At 29.2% G+C, this 14577-nt stretch overlaps 1 protein-coding gene across 1 annotated transcript in view; it reads right to left on the bottom strand.

Annotated features, from left to right (window-relative positions):
* LOC123269369 (mitochondrial import inner membrane translocase subunit TIM50-C-like) overlaps positions 1-1171 on the bottom strand; it is a 54902-nt gene extending 53731 nt beyond the window's left edge. The window contains exon 1 of the mRNA XM_044735003.1: positions 993-1171. The gene's annotated coding sequence lies outside the window, so the exon portion shown is untranslated. The remainder of the gene's footprint in view (positions 1-992) is intronic.
* Positions 1172-14577: the final 13406 nt, after the last annotated feature.

Consider the following 14577-nt stretch of genomic DNA (forward strand, 5'->3'; position numbering starts at 1 on the left):
AATATATTTAGGGATATTCTGACCTAATACTCCGGAGACTGTTTAAGTGTTATTGTACTGGGTCATTAAATCTTAATGTTTTGTTCTGTATCTATTAATCATTTATTTTTATAAGGTTTTTTTTATGCACTGATAAAAAATTTTAGTAATATTTTATAAAAATTTTTAATTATTAAAAAATGATTTAATTAATATTGTTTGATAGATAAAAAAATTTTAATTAATTAGATAAATTAATAATTTTTGTTTTAAATAATAATAAATTATTTAAATTATTATTTATAAAAAATTTTCAAGATTTAAAGTGCGCTTTTAAAGAAATTTAAAGCCTTTATAAAGTTTCCAATATTTTTAAAGTACCAATGAATAATTCAATACTTTTGATAGTTTTTAGTCCTTTCCAATAAATCGATATACTAATTTATGTTCTAATACTTCTTTAGGTCACTCGGTATTTCTCCATTAATTCTAAAGCTCCTTAGAGTTAAAATTACTACTTAAAAATTGTCCAACTCACTGAAAATAAAAATATTTTCAACCCGACTAATTGATTAGTACCAACAATTATTCATTGATCAGACGGTTTTTAATTAATAAAAATTTTCCACTGTCCATTGGCGTCAATAAAACAACCTTTATACAATACTCTATAGATAACAGAGGAAATAAAAAAAAAAAACAGAAATACAAATATCGAGAAAATATTGTATGACACTCACGTATAAAATTGTAATCCATTTAATATCCGCAGTCGGTATAGTATTGCATCGTTATGTCACGAATGAAAAACATGTTTTTCAAATAATACGTTTCGATGATATTCAAATATATAAGCTCATTGATATTTATCTATTTTTATTTATAGTAAAATTTTTAATTAAAATTAAAAAAACTCAGATCAAGACTCTGAAAAGTTAAATTTTAAATATCGAAGCTTACTGCAATCTAATCGCTAATAATATTCTTTTCCAAGTAATATAAAACGTACTTACATCCAGTGTGGTGGTCAGGCCGGGCTTCCCGCTGAGCTCCTCACGATATCTCGGCACGGAAACGACCCCGGCACATTTCCGATCTCTAGTTGAGCTCCAAGCTTGCCAACTTCTCTAATCTCAGCAGAATAGCTTCGGGTCGATCCAGTAGCGACGATATCTTTCCGATGGCTGTCACACTTCTTTTTGTCATGATTATCATCATCATCATCATCACCATCATCATTATTAATTAATATTCTGCAACAAGAGAAAAACAAACGATTATTTCCATAATCTCATGTTATTATTTATAACCATAAATTACAATCTATTAAACCGCTACTAACTTACATTACATTAGACGAGTAATTACTCCAGAATTTGTTACCGCGTTAAATTGCAGTGCTCGTTGTACATTCGCGAGTGTTACAAGTCATTATCATTTAATGTAATAGATTAAAGGCACTTTCATGAGCGCTTACTAATTTCGACGATAATTGCTCGTCAAGGAGGATTATTCACAAGTATTATTCCACCGGAATAATAATATATCGAGTTTATAATTGTTATTTATTCATCAAAGCTCTGAATTGTTTCCCGAGTTATTGACATTGATGATTCTAAAACTAGAACTGTTACAATCAGGTTATTAAAGTCGTTAAATAATAATCTAAAATTATTTCCTGGAGCAAATTTAATTCTCTTAATTGATTTTTTAATTTATCCTCAAAACTTTTGGATCTAGAGAATGGACAAGCTACGAGACATTCCACTTTTTGGTAATCTTAAGGCGTCAATTATTTAATTGTTATTGATTATTGGTTTTAAGTTATAAGTGAGATGGTTCTAATGATTATTTATAGTGCAAAGTTTATTGGGTCGATGTAATAAACGTGCATTTATTAAATTAAATATTTAGAATTTTATTGAATTTTATATATTTTTAGAAAAAAATGACATTAAATTTTTTGACATGTGGAATTTTTTTATTTAATTTTTTTCTTAATAATATTATTGCTATAAAATTATAAAAAAATTTTTAATGTTAATTTTATGAAAAATTAAAATTTTAATGAGTTAAAATTTCACAAAAATTTTTATTAAAAATTTTACAAGATAAAATATCACTATAAAAATTTTTTCGTTGAAATCCGGGATTTTATGATGATCAGAGAAAACAGATGTTGTGTGATCGCTCGACATTCCTCGTCCAACTTTATCTTTTTGACGGATGCCTAAGTGTATCCGTCATGCTCAAGAATTAAAATGAAAATGAAAATGAATAATTGAGAAGAAAAAGGGAAGAGAACAGTGCGGAATAGTAATTTTTTGGTTACATTTATTTCTAGATCCATTTGTTCCCAGAACAGTGCCAAGTACAAAAGAGGTTTAGTTTATCGAAAGAATCCAAGCAACGATCCGTATAAAATATCCCTGTCGCGTATGCTATTTGCTCAGCGCATAAGCAACCGAGAAAACTCTTGTGACTTTATGACAAGCCACTACGCTCCTGTGAGTTTGAAAAATGGCCCACAAAATGGCACAAGCTCCTCGTTCCTCGTTCCTCATATAAACCGGTGCCTTCGTCGCGATAAACAATGCTCGGTCTTTTGTCCTCGACACAACGCGGGATCCCATACTACACATTACACACACGATACCAGTCTATCCCGTAATTTCGCAAGAAAAACACCATAAACTTTCTTTTCTTTGTGGTGAAATATTCAAACGAGCCGTGCTATTTCCTTTATACGACGTCTCCTTTTCAGAAAACCGACATAAACAGTTGGATTTAAATTATTACACGCCTGTTCTTATTCTCATTAGTATTTACCCCAAATGCTTTGAGAACCGAGTCGACTAGGCGCGATATTATATTTGGGTATTTACGTTTTATTCTGTGTTATAATTCGCGAATGTCTGCCACGATATGTAAGCCAATTTTACTCATCAAATATATTAAAAATATATAAAAAATATATATAAAATATCTATCTTAAATATATTTTCAATAACTAAATTTTGGCCGATTTTCATATATATTTTAGATATATTCAAAATATATTTTTTTTATATTTTTAGCAATGTTTTTTTTATGACTTTTAAGATATATTTAGAATATATATAAAATTTATTAAAAATATATTTACTATACATATTTTTATATTTTTTATAGATTTTTAATATATTTTTTATATATTTTGACATATATTTTTTTTTCATGGGTATTCTAGTTCGTGTAAAATTTAAATTACCGATCAATGCTCAAAATATTTTTAATTTTTTTTTTGTTTCACTTTATTTTTTTTTTTTTTTGACAACAATATTGTACAAAAAAATTTGAACTTTATTTAAATATTTAATAGAATAATTCATGATTTTTTTTGAAATTGTAATTATTAAAAAAAATAGTAATTAATTTAATTAGACTCAATTTTATTCAACATTTGTTTTAGCTCCTTTTCTTCATGAAAAAAAAAAAAAAAAATAAATAAATAATAATAATTTGGAGCTATGAATGTAAGCTCTAAAATAAGTCACGTAATTTTTAATTAAAATTAAAAATACTGATGATAAAAATTGAAACTGACAATTTAAAAAAACTAAAACAACAGCGACACAATTCCAAAAAAAGTAATGAATCAAAACTCACGTCCTTCTGAAGATAGTATTTAATGTGTTCTTTGGAAAAAGCTGAAAATGGTGTCTCGTGTCTTTCATAAAAGTTGCTGTAAAAACAGTCGAAATGTCGAGTATAAAAAAGAGTAAACAGAAGTTTAGTATAGAATGTTATTACCACTTTGATATAAATCCACAGATGCATTGCAGTAAAGTATATATAAATATAAATTAAATAAATTTATAACGTCACGTTTCATAACAACGTCATTAATATTAAATACAATGACTTTGATTTGACGATACATTTTCAATCAACGTCAGCTTACTTTTTTATTCCTGGGATTTCTTCTCGCCGGAGCTTTATCACCGGGGCTATAAAGCCGAGAAATACACCGGGAAGTCTATAAGTCTTTAAACCATTTTATTCGGTATTGAGCCAAGTAAACAGAAAATTTTAAAAATATTTATTATTTATAACAGGAAAAAAGTAAATTACCACAGAATTTAACTGCTCGATAAAATATTAAAATATTGTCGCAGTTTAATGCAAAAAGTTAAAATTTGATGTGATGTAAGATATACAAGATAGCGTAAAATAAAATGAATTGGTAAAAGAAATGAAAGAGATTGAGAATAAAAAAGAACATTAATTTTTAAGTTTAACATAGTTCTTATTAAAATCTCTGCGAGGGCGGGAAAACAGCTGCCCGGGTTAAAATATTACTCTATTTTTCGTCCGTTCCAGAGTTATTTGCCTACACTCTTTGCTCTCTACTCTCTTTCTTTGGCTGTTAGCAAGAAGAAGAAGAGGAAGGAAAAATAATGCTTTGGGTTTATAAATTGCACCTACTGTACCAAACGCTACCACTGTCGTCCGTAACCGTCTAACCCTCTTCTCTTCTTCAGCCGAACTCCTCTTCTTTTCTTCTTTTCTTCTTCTCTTATTATTTTTATTTTCTTATTTTCTCCTTTTAACCCCGGCTACGGCGAATAAAAACGTTTCGTTAACTTTCTTCCACCCACCGGCAGCATTTCTTTGTGTCAACCACCTCGCATTTATATTTTGTACACCACTACTTGATTTAATTAATTGCCCCGGCTAAATAAATTAAAACATATAACTCTTTACCTCTTTATATTCTCGCTTACATTCTAACACTTATTATTAACATCCATATTTATTTTATAAAATATCGCTACATTTTCACTCCTTGGACTTTTATTAATATTATTATTTAAGCGAGGAATCTGAATCCTTTATTATTTTTTTGTTTGTATTAATAATTAAGGGGTGTTTTATTTTAAGCTAAATTAACAAAAAATAATTTTTTTAACATTTATTTATTAATATTTTTTGTTTATTTAATTTTAATGCAAAGTTTCAAAAGCTAAATGGCAAAATTATGCATTGTATAATACTTCAAAGCAAAAAAAATTCACAAATATTCAATAAAAAAATTTATTTAATTTTATTAGATCATTATTGATATTTATATTATTTTTTTAACTTAAATTTTACAGCTTTAACTTCAAAATTTAAGAAGGTCTTGAAACTTTAAGTTTTAGACACGGTCTGAGCTACTAGAAGTTCATAAATTTAACTTAAAAAAATAAAAAAGGGCTCTGCTACTTGATAAATTATTTAATTGTTTGTTTTTTAGCAGTGATTTTCCAAAATTTTTATTAATTTGCGAATGCGATAAAGGTAGCTTGTTAGTTTGTAAAAAAATTTTTTTAAGTGAAAAATGTAAGTTCTTAATTATTTCGTAAAGATTTAATGTACAGGTACGAATAAAAAAACTCAATAAAACTTTTAAAGACTTGTCTTTAACAGACGCTTGTAATAGACAGTTTATTATTAAAATATCATCAAAGGACAGTCTTTTGATAGTGATTTATGTCTCAATTGATAAGCTTTGATGCATCATTTAAATATTAATCAATCAAAAACAGATATCAGGTCTCTATCGCGACGACGAGATTATTGAAAAGACCCCCGTGGATCGTGGACAGGAGCTTGCACTCATTACAATTGATCGTTGTGTTATTACCTCCCAATGATACTTTATTTATGGATTGATTTATTAAAATATTCGAAAATTATTACAGCCTGGGCTGTTTTTTACGATAGATAAATGCGTGTCGTACATGGATATCAAAACTGGACAATAAAAGTCAATTTATTGCGCTGGACTTTTATTTGAAACATTTTTTGCTCTGGGTTACGCTTCTTCGGAGAACAATGGATACGTTTTTCCATATTTCACCTGGCTAGTTAATAAAACTACATTTTAATCCTTGTGTATAAATTTTATTAGAATGTATCACTTTAAAGGTGTAAAACACGTGTAAATGTAAAATAATAAAATTTATATATTTTAATCTTTAATTTGATATTTTCGCCTGAGGAACGTTTTCACGAGCTAGGAAATATTTTACTGCCGGACAAAAGAATCTGATTGAATCGTTTTTTTATCTATGCTAAACAATCGACCGAGAAATACCGATTTGACACTTTTATTGTCAATATAAACAGACATATAAAATATAAAATTCTCAAGCAATTCGTACTTTGCGTTACATTTTTATTACGTCGTATTTTTTCGGGCTTTAATTTACGCGACGTGATTATTATACATATTTATATGTGATATTGAATTATTTGTAATTAATTTTGATGGATTTGAGTTTTATAGTGTTAATATATTATTTTTATTATTCAGTAAATATATTTGATGATATTGCTAGAGACTGAAATAAAAATTTTAAGCTCTTCAATCAAATAATTCAATAATTATTCATTTTTTATTAAATAAAATTTATTAACTTCCAATAAATTCATTTTTTTAATTATTAATAATTATTTATTACACCGAAAAAAAATTTATTTGATTATTAAAGAGAAAAATTGTTATATAAATAAAAATAAAAAGTTTTATAAAAATCAATATATTAACCATTAATAAATTTTTATCAGCGTAATTTGATTTATTAGAGCGCGATTGAGATCACGAGACGAAATAAAAATCAACATTAATATCAAAAACTAAATTTTATTGTATCTTTCTAGAATTTAAACGGATGAATTATCATTTTATCGTATAGTGAAGTTAATCTGGGGGAATCTCAATGAGGATAAGAATAGTACAGTCTGGAGTTAAGTCTGGTGAGGTAAACGATCCACCGAGCTGTCCACGAGGAGTTGAACACGCAAAAAGAATAATGTTCGAGGGAAAGAATAAGATTCGAATCGAATGGAATAAAAAGCCGGTGAGTGAGACTGTGGCGAGACGGGTGAGGTGAAATAGAAAGAATTGAAAAACGTGATTGAATCTCCTCCTGACCCCCATCATCATCAACCCAATCACAATCAGCTCTTAACGTTTTCATCCCAAATTGTTCGTAACAAAGATTTAATTGAGGCAATTAACCTAGGGTGAATGCAAGAAAGAATTGAATGTTTGCCAGTGAGTGTGTCTATCTGTGTGTCGTGTAATAAAAGCCGTTTGTTGTGTATAAATGTACTGGTCAAGTGGGACGATACGTGCAAACAAAAAACGGATGCGAGAAAAACGTCACGAAGGGCGGTCGAGGTATTTTTATCAAGGGTCCTTCTGCGAAAAAAATTACGTTTCAAACGAGAGACGATTTAAAAAGGGCTGCCAGACAGAAATAGTTATACTTTTACTTGTTGGGTAAATAGCTCTTTACATTCACGTATTATCCTATTCATGCCAATTTTATTTCATAATTCTGGTGTAATTATTCGCTTTCTCTTAATGAGGGCTTTATTAATAACAATTTTATTTTTTTTTAATTATGGATTTATGAAAAATTATTGTTGATTGTTTTGAAAAATTAATAGTTAGCAAAAAAAATATTTTAATTTAATAATTAAAAAAAAATTCTTAATTTTTACAAAAAATCACTAATTAAAAAAATCAATACGATAATATTTGAAAAAAATATCATTAGTTATCTTGAATAATCATTTACAAATAAAAGAAAATAATTTTTTTAATTAACATAAACTAGCAACCTTACAGTCACTATGTGACTGCCGTGACTTGTGAACTATAAATAAATAAAATTTTGTTTTTTTAAATAATGACTCTTGTTAAATTGCACTGTACTTTCTTAACTATTGATGTTTATAACGATATAAGCTCATCCTGATGTTATACTCATCAAGAGCTTTCATTTGAGTACCCACATGCATTTTGATATATTTTTCATATTTACATATATATAATATAATGTGGGTACTCAAATGAAAGGTCTTGATGAGTGTAACATCGAGATGAGGTTATATCTTTAAAATTGTCAATAGTTCACAGGATACAAGGTCATTTCTTAATTATTGATATTTTTAAAGATATAAGCCCATCCCGATGTTACACTCATCAAGAGCTTTCATTTGAGTACCCACATGCATTTTGATATATTTTTCATATATACATATATATAATATACATAAATATATGAAAAATTGATGTGGGTACTCAAATGAAAGGTCTTGATGAGTGTAACATCGAGATGAGGTTATATCTTTAAAATTGTCAATAGTTCACAGGATACAAGGTCATTTCTTAATTATTGATATTTTTAGAGATATAAACTCATCCAGATGTTACACTCATCAAGAGCTTTCATTTGAGTACCCACATGCATTTTGATATATTTTTCATATATACATATATATAATATATATAAATATATTAAAAATTGATGTGGGTACTCAAATGAAAGATCTTGATGAGTATTACATCGGGATGAGCTTATATGTTTGAAAATGTCAATAGTTCATAAGATACAAGGTCATTTCTTAATTATGTATCTAAAGATAAAGCATTTTTGAATGCAGCCTAAATACTTATAAGAAATTGCGTATCGGTAAGAATGATATGAAACTTTAAAAAGGCACAAATTCAAATCAAGACCTTTGCAATGACACTAAATTTCATTAAAAAGACCGATTTTATCATACTCTCTAAACATGAATTAGTGAAAATTCATGTTTAGAGAGTATGACTATCCTGGAAACAAAATTTTTCTTATTCGCTTAATAATATAGATTATTGAACTGTACATCAACCTCCAGTTTTCCAGTGCCACGTGATAAATAATAAGAGTATCTCAATTACCGTTAACTTGAATAAAAACCAGTAAAAAATAGCTTTCATGCGACACTCAGAAATCGATTAATCATCAGTAGAAAATTTACCAACACAGAACAAGTCAATGTAACACACTGTTATTAAACTCACACACACTCACCAGAGTTTAAATAACGCAGGTTAATCGCGCGCAAATTAAATCGAGATTGCGCAACACGCGAAATATTTTTCGCGACTGAGCAGGTGATACTTGACTGCTAATGGCAATTGTGCGAGTTATCAAGAGACTGGATACATGTTCATAAATACGTAAATATATGTATGAACATGGAGTAAGTATCCGTAATGATAATGATAATTACGATGATAATGATGATTAATATATTACACATAAGTTTTTTTTTTTTCCACTAGACCGTTTACAGCTGTTAATGTTGTTTTTATTTTTAAACAATGAGAAATAGTTATTATTTTTAACTTTAATGGTCACAAGCGCCAGCATTAGCGCGCTGTATTATGATAATTAATAGCAAGTTCGTTGACCGTAAAAAAGTGGAGTTTACATGAAATATATATTTGCGCGCAGCTACATAGAAGCTTAATTAATTATAAAATATTAATAACACGCGTTTGAATAATTCAATGGCTTGCTTAATCAAAATATTTGAATCCCAATTAATATCGTGATATTTAAGCTTTTATTTTGATATTATATCATAATATGTATGATGGTTTGTTATTATGACCGGGAGGACGGTATGTACGTATGTACTGCTCCACTCTCAGCAGTACACAGCGTGAGAGTGGAGCAAGAGGGAATTTTGATAAAAGCTGTCGAGATTATAAATTTAATATGAGAATCGATTTTATTATTCGGTGATTTAATTAACGGGAGAAACTAATTCTACAATAACGCAGCTTTGTTGCTCAGTTTAATTACAAATCATTGGGATAGAAATTTTCGATTAAAAGTATGTGTAATTTTATTATTTTTAACGACACAAATGTTAATATACAAATATAAATGGAGATATATATCTTTTTGTGTTGAGTAATTCGTTATTGTTGACACGTTAACTTCAGGTACAGAATTCGAGAGGGATGTTTATTTCACGGTCTACTTACACATGCCACTGTGTCTGGAAGCCTGATGACTGGCAGAGGCTATTAAAAAGCTACTCTCATATGCAAGTGGATATGATGGGGAAAAGCTCGAAAGCACAGCTGGAGTGGACAGCAATCGCTTCATACATATAAATATACTTGTCTATATATCTATATATTTGTGTAGGTAAATGTTCGACTACACATAACCATTTTAAACTCTGTGTCGAAGCAAAATTAATGACTTTAAATTCGGATAATCCACTGTCAATTTTTCAATACAAGAGCCGGAGTTCAATTTAAAGTGTTGTACTGTTTTAATTTTCCGATACTCAATGGGGTCATTTTTTAATTTCTATTTTTATTAAAAAAAATTTAATTGAAAAAAAATAAAAAGCAAAATTTTGTGACCAGTGTATTTGTTTGATAAAATAGTTTTTTATGGTTTAATTTGGTATTGTTGGAAAAGTCTTGACCTCGAGTTGTGCCTTTTTAAGGTTTCACATAATTCTCACCAATAATCAATTTATGATGATAAGGATTTAGGCTGCATTCGAAAATGTTTTATCTTTAGATACATAATTAAAAAATGACCTTATATCGTGTGAATTATTGACGTTTTTAAAGATATAAGCTCATCCCGATGTTACACTCATCAAGACCTTTCATTTGAGTACCCACATCAATTTTTCATATATTTATATATATTATATATTATATATATGTATATATGAAAAATATATCAAAAATGCATGTGGGTATTCAAATGAAAGCACTTGATGAATGTAACATCAAGATCAGCTTACATTTTAAAAATACTAATAATTAAGAAATGACCTTGTATCTTGTAAACTATTGACATTTTTAAAGATATAAGCTCATCCCGACAATACACTCATCAAGACCTTTCATTTGAGTACCCACATCAATTTTTCATATATATATATATATATATATATATATATATATATATATATATGAAAAATATATCAAAAATGCATGTGGGTACTCAAATTAAAGCTCTTGATGAATGTAACATCGGGATGAGCTTATATCTTTAAAAAAATGTCTCTAGTTAAAAAAGTACAGTGCATTTTAACAAAGGTCATTGTTTAATAAAGCAAAATTTTATTTGTTTATTTTTCATAAGTTACGGCAATCACATAGTGACTGCAAGGTTGCTAGTTATTATTGAATTTTTTAATAAATTTATGTGCAGAAATAAATATAAAATATGAAATTGATGATTAAGCTGGGAAAGAAGTAAAAATGAAATTCGCAAATTGGTTAGAAAAAAAAGCTGTGACTAATATAAATTTTAAAAAATATAAAAAGAGAAAGGCCAACATGTATGATGCACTCTTAATTGTATTTGTAATGCTCTGTCAGCAGGTTTTTATTCATATCACGGAATCATGGAAATTATAATCAAATATGCTGATCAAGATAAAGTAAAATTGCATTGAAAAAAAGCGAGGATAAAGGATAAAAATAATAAAAAGGTTAATTTGTATAAGAGGTAGCAGCAGTTGGTTTAAAGATTTAAATAAAAAAATGTCTAACCTGAATGTTGAACCTGTGGATTTTGGCGCTGGGCGATAATCTCAGGATTTTATATCCCGGGTGTCGGGATAGTAATCGCCAGAATGTGAAAACAAAGAGAGGAGCAAAGAATGGATCGATCAGTGCTCATTGCCTATACTTGGCATGTGGAAAGACCCATGAAGATGATCCTCGATAAAATCTGCGAATTTGTTGGCGGATCGGCGTATTGTCGCTGCGGGACGCGTGATAACAACCATAGTCCTGTGGGAGATTCCTGGAAATAGAAGACCTTTACTGCGGACGGTTTTTAGGACATCTTATTAAATAATCTTCATTATTTTCATTTTTACTTTTATTTAAATATATTGTATGCGATTATTTCAAGTTTTATTATTAATATATTAATAATCCATACACGGTAATAAAATTAAGTGGAAATTGCCACATAACTCAGTTGGCTTTTTTTAATTATGCTCAATAATGTATTAATCAAATTTTAATAATAATAATTATCAGTTTAATATCATATTAATAAAATATTTATAATAATTAATAGATCAATATTTAATTAAACTCATCATTGAATTTCAATATAATAATTTATAATTCGAATCGTATCCCGGAAAAATGAATCATTAAAAAAAATTATTATTATTATTATTATCCATTAATTATAAAGTTTAAATTTGATTTATGTATATTATTTTGTAGATAATAAAATAATTAAAAGAATTTTTTTTTAATAAATAGTCTGGAAAAAAATAAAAAATCTGATTTTTTTCAAGCCAAAAATTTTTTTAATTTAAATAAATTTCCTTAACAAAAAAAAAATAATTTTTAATTAAAGATGTAAATAATAAGAACAAATTTAATTCTTTTACATGAAAAAAATGTTTTTAATAAACGCGATAGTGATTAAATGCTCAATCACCATCAAAACGAAACCCGAGTAAGAATAAAAACAAAAACAGATGCTTACAAATAAATACCCCCGATGATAAACTCGTCTGACAGAAAAAATGATTAAAAGTACTTAGATATAAATAAATAATTAAGTAACCAGTGGTACATAAATCTAAAGTGTTGAACGTAAAATATGACGCGAAACATGTGGATCAGGATCAGAATCAGGATCAGCATCTCTTATTCTTATTACAGCGCAAAAAAGGAGTAACATGATATAGCGGCTGTGGATCGTCGAGTCATCGTGGAGTCTTATGGTTGTAGAGCGGACGAGCGTGCACCTAACCGGACGACGGGCTGCATTATATAGCACACAGTAGCGGGTTGAGTGAGAAAAATAAAAGCAAGGAGGAAAAGATACAGCAGATTGCATGTACGCCTAGTACTATCATATCATATCACGTGTGTGTGGTTGTCCGCCACACATGTGTATTACTCAGCCCCATTATCCATTACTTAGTATTGTATATTGTACATATTGTGTGCATCAAGAAGGGAAAGGCATATATCGATGAAGAATCTTGACTGCTGATGATACTGACGTCGGGTATCGCGGCTATCAAATAATGCAACTGAGAGCTCACCAGCCAGCGACTTGGACGACCGCGGATGCCTCCAAGAGGGACTGGGGGAGTCAGAGCCTGACAAAGAGCCCGACTTTTAAGAGTCAGCCGGAGAGAGACGGCTGTAATGCGGTGGGAAGAGGGAGTCAGCGTTTTCAGTCTTACCTTGTAATTTACTCACCGCGAGCCTCAGGCAATCCATCCTGTGGCATAACTCAGGGATGTGTTCATCTGGATCAAGAAACTGCGTCGAACAATCGCGAACTGGTGTTCTGAATTCCGACTGTCGAATGTAACAAGACGAATTGCGGTGTGTGAGGAAAAATTCGCGAAAATTTGGAGGTTTTTTAAAAATTGTCCTCAAAAGTGTCTTTTTCATCATGGCGGGCTTCGGAGAAATAGAAGAAAAAATGAAGATGGCGGCAGAATTAAAGAACCGCCTGGTAAGTACGTACCTGGCGGTCGAGAAGTCGGGCCTCAATACAACGCTGCATACGTTTAGCTAAATTACACTTTATACATACCATTATTATTTCATGTATCCCTCTGAACCCTTTCGCTTCTGACGCCTCTTTCCTGCACACATCAGCGTGTCTCCCACCACAAGGTACACGCTCCGCCCTTTTCACACTCACCTCACTTTGGCTTCAATGTATCTTGCAAATAATTTTTCATTGCGAGAATAAAGACTGGCAATGGGTAAGAATCGACGGAACTTTGTGAAAATATTTTTTTTATTCCAGCCGAATTATTGAGGATCATTGCATCGGTCAGGGTATGATTATTTACGATCATATTTATTTACTTCGGCATCCTATCAGCGAGGAAATTAATCGATAATGATCCATTGAGAGCCAAGAACGATTTCTTACTTTGGTATGTTATAAAATTACGAAATTCGAACTGAATTTCGGAGAAATTTAGTCTTTATTTTATTGAAGCATTTTTTTTAATAATGAAATTATTTTTTAAGGATCATTGTTGCAGGAGAAAAAATTAATTAAATTATGGATTAAAAGTTGTTTTTTTGTTTGAGAAAAACAAGCAAACATTTTTTTAAATATTCAATTTAAATAACATTAATAATGTATCCTATGGAGAGTTTTTTTGCAATATTATGAAGTGTATCAGAGACCTGACCACGCCCAGCAGGCAAAAATCATCAAAAGAGTAATTAGTGAGATCAATTAAAATTCCGCATTGTCATCTCTAATAGAATACGATCATTACACTTTATTTATTCTGGTTTTGTTGTTTGTAAAAATTGATTATTATTATGTTTATTTTAGTAATTTGGTTTTACGGTTCGGAAATTCGGTATTGAATTTGAATAAATTAATTAAGATGCACGGAAAATTTATACCTTTGGTCTCAATAAAGACTCCAGAGTGAATAACGAGTGGAAGATTTATTAATGTTAGTGGTAACCGCGAAAACTAATAGACATCGCCGTTAAATCCAGGGATGGGTTTAGTGCTTCTTTTATTGCCAATTACTTTTCAATTACATTACAAGGTAATTAAAATTTTTTTTTTACTTCCGTGGTAGCTAATAAATTTTTTTTTTGCAATACATTCTTTGAGTAATTTAAAATTTGTTAAAATCAGTATCATGCACTGAAAAAATAATTATTTTAAATAGAGAAAAAAATGTTTCATCACAATTAAATTAATTTTTTTCATTGTGAAA

This window comes from Cotesia glomerata, linkage group LG7 (assembly GCF_020080835.1).
Source record: "Cotesia glomerata isolate CgM1 linkage group LG7, MPM_Cglom_v2.3, whole genome shotgun sequence".
Lineage (NCBI taxonomy): Eukaryota > Metazoa > Arthropoda > Insecta > Hymenoptera > Braconidae > Cotesia > Cotesia glomerata.